Source organism: Tachypleus tridentatus, chromosome 10 (genome assembly GCF_004210375.1).
Source record: "Tachypleus tridentatus isolate NWPU-2018 chromosome 10, ASM421037v1, whole genome shotgun sequence".
In the NCBI taxonomy this organism is placed as follows: Eukaryota; Metazoa; Arthropoda; class Merostomata; order Xiphosura; family Limulidae; genus Tachypleus; species Tachypleus tridentatus.
In genome coordinates, this window is record NC_134834.1 from 72,329,758 (window position 1) to 72,336,583 (window position 6,826).

Genomic DNA, 6,826 nt, shown 5'->3' on the forward strand with positions numbered 1-6,826 from the left:
TAATTTTAGTTTCTGGTATCGAAGCTTATAACAAAAAGCTTGTTAACACTATATCGTAGATGTGAAGAATGCAAACAAAATCTGTGAAGTTCGTTAACATTAAAAAAAGTTGACAGGATGAAGTTCATAGCAGCTTAGAACGTATGTTAACACTAATTAGGCAAAGGTAATCTTTTTTATGACAATGAGATGATAGAATAAGTATTTTGGAAACAATGCATTCACACAATTAGATATTGTATTAGTGCAGGTCTACTCTTTACGTTTGATAAGTATATAACAAAAATATATTGAAAAGTATTTCGTTTTCACGATTACATATATAACAAGATATTTTTTTCTCTTTAACACAGTTATTAATGTTGGGTCTTTCTGCTTAGACAAAAACAAGAACAGGAAACGAGTTCTAAAGCTTTTTTTCAGATTTTGATAACGTTGATGCTGTTCATTGATTGATTAGCGTGGGAAGGAGCCACAGGTCAATGTCCTGAAGCCTTAGTCTTGCATAATAAAACTAAGTGACGTGAAGATGTTTTGGGAAAAAAAAAAAGAGGGAATATTTGCTTGAGGTAAAAATACGAAAACATTCTCAAGTTGCTCTTTCTATTTTCTTTTTTAAAACTGAGTAACATATCAGGTTAGATATAGAGTATTTACGAAAAGTAATTACCAATTAGTGCAAAATGATGTAGTTTCTAGATTAGTTCTCACTGATAGGCTTCTAACGTATTCTGAAGAGAAGGGCGAGTAGCATATGGGTCTTGTAATAACTTACTGGTGTTGCTTCTAAATCACTTAAAGCTTTCGTGTTTTAAGCCTTAGTTTATAATGTTTTCTACGTATTTTTCTTGTTTGTTTTTATAAAAGGAAGTGTTGTGCGCATTAACAAGAGGCAAACACTGGACAAGTAAAACTTGCACTGTTTTCTTGATTCAAATATTGTTGATGTGAATACTGTTTATAATGCATTTTAATTTCGTTTTTTAATCAAAAGGCCAGGTGGTTAGGGCACTACATTAGTAATCTTTGTCACTCCAAATATGCTCGCCCTCCTCTTCATGGGAGCGTTAAAAATGTTACAGTCAATCCCACTGTTCTTTGGTAAAAAAGTAACCCTATAGTTGGTTGTGGGTTGTGATGACTAGCTGCCTTCCCTCTAGTCTTTCACTGCTAAATTAGGTATGACTAGCGTAGATAGCCCTCGTGTAGTTTTGCGCGAAATTCAAAAACAAATAAACATAACCCAATACGACCCATTGTTATTTACCTGTCATTTTTAAACTGTAGAGGGTTTTATGTCAGTAAATAAGAAAGAATATAGTTTTATATTAGCTTCTAATAATAAAGTGCAATTTCATAATAGGTGCAGAGAATACAATAATTTTTCATAGTTATTAATGAGAATACACAATAGCTTTTTGTAAGTTTGGTTTGTTGTTGAATTTCACGCAAAGCGATACAAGAGCTATCTGCGCTAGCCGTCCATACTTTAGCAGTGTAAGACGAGAGGAAAGGCAGCTAGACATCACCACCCTCCGCCAACTCTTGGGCTACTCTTATCAACGAATAGTGGTATTGATCGTCACATTATAACGCCCCCACGACTGAAAGGGCGAACATGTTTGGTGTGAAGAGGATTCGAACCCATGACCCTCGGATTACGAGTCGAGTGCCTTAACCACCTGGCCATGCCAAGCCGCTTTTTGTAAGACCTATGAAAAAGGTGCTGTATTTTCAGTAACAGGTATAAAAAAAACGTACCGTATTCTTATTAACTAACGTAGAAGCACTGTAATATCAGTAACTGTTAAAAAACTATATCCACTTTTGAGAGCTAATATAAAAATCGAATTATACTTTTCTTAATTATTATAAAAACTGTACTGTATTCTCAGTTATTGTTAAGACACCTGTGCCAAATTCTCAGTCACTATTACAAAATGTATTGTATTCTCTGTTTTATTTTATTACGACCTTAACCTCAACTATTTTAGTAAGCCAAAAGGTTTACACTTAAATGGTTGGACTAATCGGCAAATGTGTTAGGCAACGGGTTCCAAACTCAGGACCCTCAGATTGTGAATCTAGTACCCTAACCACCAGACCATTCTCGTGACTATTATAAAAAATTACACTTTATTCTCAGTACCTGTCATGAAAGCTGTGCTCCATTAGCAATACACACACACACACACACACACACACACAAACTATAATGAATTTCCAGTTACTGTCATCAAATGCACATAGACTCGGGGCTCAGCATGGCTAGGTGGTTAAGGCACTCGATTAATAATCCGGGTCGCGGGTTCGAATCCCCATCACACCAAACATGATCGCCCTTTCAACCGTGGGGGCGTTATAATTTGACGCTCAATCCCACTATTCGTTGGAAAAAGAGTAGCCCAAGAATTGGCAGTAGGTGGTGATGACTAGCTGCCTTCGCTCTAGTCTTACACTGCTAAATTAGAGACGACTAGCTCAGATAGCCCTCGTGTAGCTTTGCGCGAAATTTAAAAAATAACAAAAACAAATGCACAAATGAAGAATTTCGAAATAATTCATTATTTTGCCACTCACACTATACAAAATAATCTTCGTTTTTCTGTTAGTGTTTCCAGACTGAAGAAAGTCAATTTTGATAACAAACACTCAGAACTAGGCACGTGTTTTTTTTTTTATTATTTATGTATCCGAGTGTATGATAGCTAGTCTGACAATATAATATTTTCTCGCAGTTCAATCGAACTTGCAAGAATGTCGTAATACCATTATGATTTCAGCTGGAACTACAGAAAAACAACTGTTATATAACGAGATTATTCAAGCTCACTATGGAAAAATAAAAGCACGAAGGTTGGTGAAACTTTTGCAAATCCCTTATTAATGAGCTTTCAGTATCATAGTTTGACTGTGAAAGCACTGCATGTTTCGTAATGTTACCAACTTACGAATTATACATCCTACAGTCTCATTGCAATAATGAAAAAACAAAGACCAGTTTACGCCGAAATTCCTATTGAAGGGAATACTCGAACAAACATTGGAAAAATATGGTTCGTATGGGGATATATGTTAGTTGGTCATTAATGTTGAAAAGCAAATCCTATTTCGTGCTCATTTGCTTTAGCGCAAAGCCACATTAGACTTTCTGTTCCGTCCACTAGGGGAATCGTACCTCGGATTTTCGATGATTCGTCAAGAGTCTGTTCTGTCCTGTAGAAGGTGTAGTAATATCACACAAGTGAATCGTTATTGGTATATTTTTATCATTAGTTGGTTTTAGTGCACTGAAGTCTATTACAAAAAAAGTTGCATAAATCTTGAAACAAAAATTTAATAACACAATATGGAATGTTTTACTGCAAACTTTGATATTGTTTAAGATTAGCCACCCATGAGAAACATCGTAACTTTACTTAAAATGGTAATAGAAGTGAGGGTCCGGCAAGGCCAGCTGGTTAAAGTACTCGACTCGTAATTCGAGAGTTGCGGGTTCGAATCCCCTTCACACCAAACATGCTTATCCTTTCAGCCAGGGTAGGGTTGTTATAATGTTACGATCATCCCACTATTCGTTGGTAAAAGAGTAGCCCAATAGTTGGCGGTGAGTGGTGATGATTTGCTGCCTTCTCTCTAGTCTTACACTACTAAATTAGTGACGACTAGCGGAGATAGCTCTCGTGAAGCTTTGCGCGAAATCAAAAACAAACAAACGTAATAGAAGTTACCATAAATGATAGGTAAATCTCACTATACCATATTCTTCAGTCTTAAGGAGATTTTTCAAAATATAGAAAAAACATTGATCTGAGAATCACGTCAAGAGATGAAATTCATGTGATAGTAACTATTCATTTCCGAACTGGTTTCTTGATTATTTCTTTTGTCTTAATAATACAATCAAAGAAATACAAGAAAGTTAAAGTCAATAATTTCACATGGTGAATATTAATGATTTTTTAGGTTATTTGGTTTCATTTAGCAAGAAAAAAGACATGGAAGTAAAATTCGAAATTTAAGTTTTATATATTGGTCTATAACATACTTTAATTTCTTTGTGACGGAAAATATTATTAGAAAAGTGAAAACGATAGGGAGTCAAACCCATGATCCTGGTTGCCTCTAAAATACTGTATCTTAGTACATCATCCGACAAGCGAGGGGCTGAAGTCTCAACTGTGCTAAGCTTTTAACTTTATAAGATAAAACTGCTACTTCTGTCAGTTTCTATACATTTTCACAATAATTTATTTGCTCTACGTTTCGGTAAGCATGAACTTGTCGTATGACGTGTAGATAGTCAACCTAAGTTATTCAGCACTTCACCGGTGATAAGTTATTTAATACACATCTTTTTCATAGCTATTTGATGATCTGTTCGCTCGACGAGATTCGAGTTTCTACCCACACACATAACCCACGCAAAACAGATTCAGAGGGAACGCTGACTTGTGACGTACACGCTTTGTCTGTAGTTGCGCATGTTCAGTTTCTCTATTGTAGTGCACCAAAAATTGTTTTCTTTATTTACATGTTTATCAAGTAATTAAGAAAAAAACACAGAAAAATTATAAAATTGAATAATTATCATATCTCAACATATTGTTAAAACAATACGGAAATTAAAATTTCATATTATTTTAGCATCGAACAGAACGCAGTTATTATTAAGTACGGTAGTACCTAATTGTATGGATCGTGACAAAACAAAATGGCGGCCAAAAAATCACCCCTTTTAAAAATTACTTTTAGTACGTTCAAATATTAACAATGATCATTTCACAGTATTGGCTGAGTAAGACCAAAGTGTACTGTACTTATAAAGCCGCTATATACATGCTTATGGAGAGAATCGAAATTTCTTTACTTCAACGAATTTTCATCTAAGTGACCTTTCCAGAAGTGTTCATAAAAAAAAAATGACGTCTGGTGTCTCAATGATTTCTTTCTTGTACTGAAAAGAATACCAGTATATTTATATAAAATGGACTGTACACTACTTTGGGCATGTAATTAGATTTGAGGGTGATTTGGAATAGATTCTGATGAATAATAGATATACGCGCATCCCACACTTAGATGGCACCAAAAAGTATTGCTGATAGAAAAGAGGAAACAAATAAGTATAATAAAAATGGTAATTTTATAAAGACAAGCAGGAATTAATATATATGTAACCTAGCTAGCTATAATAATATAGAAACTTTTAATGGTGCAAAAATTACAGAAACAAGAAAGACAAAATTATAAACATTGAGTTATTTAAAATTTTGTAAATTTCACATTTCAAATGTTAAGAAACTCAGTTTTTGTAGTTTTATTTTCTTATTTAATACCTTTTTGTCGCATTGTAACTTTCTATATTACTATAGTTAGCTAGGCTACATATATCGATCCACGCTTGCATGGCCGTAGAAAGTGACAAGGTCAGTCACGCCATGGCGTGTTTATCAACAACTTGGATGTTAAAACTTGCTTATTTAAGTTTAATGTATTACATTGTGTGTATGCAGTATTTGTAGTTAAAATGGCCCGAGATTCAGTCTCATAGCATTAAGTTTCAAAACGTTTCTGGAGAAACATGAACCCATACTCCTCTGTAAATGGGAATACGGCAATGCCATGACCACTCCAAAAATGCTTCCTAGAGCAATGACTTGTCTTTATAAAATGAATATATATATGTATATACTTGTGTACCTGAGAATTCCTCCAGCTGTGTGAATTGAATACACAGTCTCAAAATATGTAAGGATAATGCTTGCATGGCCGTAGAAAGTGACAAGGTCAGTCACGCCATGGCGTGTTTATCAACAACTTGGATGTTAAAACTTGCTTATTTAAGTTTAATGTATTACTGTGTGTATGCAGTATTTGTAGTTAAATGGCCCGAGATTCAGTCTCATAGCATTAAGTTTCAAAACGTTTCTGGAGAAACATGAACCCATACTCCTCTGTAAATGGGAATACGGCAATGCCATGACCACTCCAAAAATGCTTCCTGGAGCAATGACTTGTCTTTATAAAATGAATATATATATGTATATACTTGTGTACCTGAGAATTCCTCCAGCTGTGTGAATTGAATACACAGTCTCAAAATATGTAAGGATAATGCTTGTTTTTAAAATCAAGGTTTGAAACATGAATAACTTCGTAAGATTCTTAGATTTCGAGATGTTCTTTCTGTCACTTGCTGTCCTATAATGTGGTAGTCAGTAAATACATGCCACTCTGCATTTACATTTTGAGATTTCCTTTTTTTCTGTTATTACACTTTAATGTATTATTAAGTAAGTGCATGGGTTGCCAATCGACATTTGATTCCCACGTTTATTTGCTTTTGAATTTAGCGCAAAGCTACACGAGAGCTATCTGCGCTAGCCATCTTTAATTTAGTAGTATAAGACTAGAGAGAAGACAGCTACTCATCACCACCCACCACCTACTCTTGGGCTACTCTTTTACCAATGAATAGTGGGACTAACCGTCACATTATAAAGCCCAGACAAATGAAACGGTGAGATTGTTTCGTGTGACAGAAATTCAAGCCTCGCCCCTCAGATTAAGAGTCGAGCCGCCCTAACCACCTGGCTATCTTGAGCCAACTACATTCAGTTCCCGCGTTACGGAAAGGATATGTTCTTGAGAAAAGCTTTCCTAACTTGAAAAGTTATTTTCCCATTAAATCCCATGTTATAACTGTAGATGTGTTCTTACGGAAACTTTTTTCGATCCATAAAAGTAAAAAAAACACGCATACGAATCTAAGAAAACATTTGTAAAACACATATTTAATGTAACTGACAAAGTTTAATAGTTT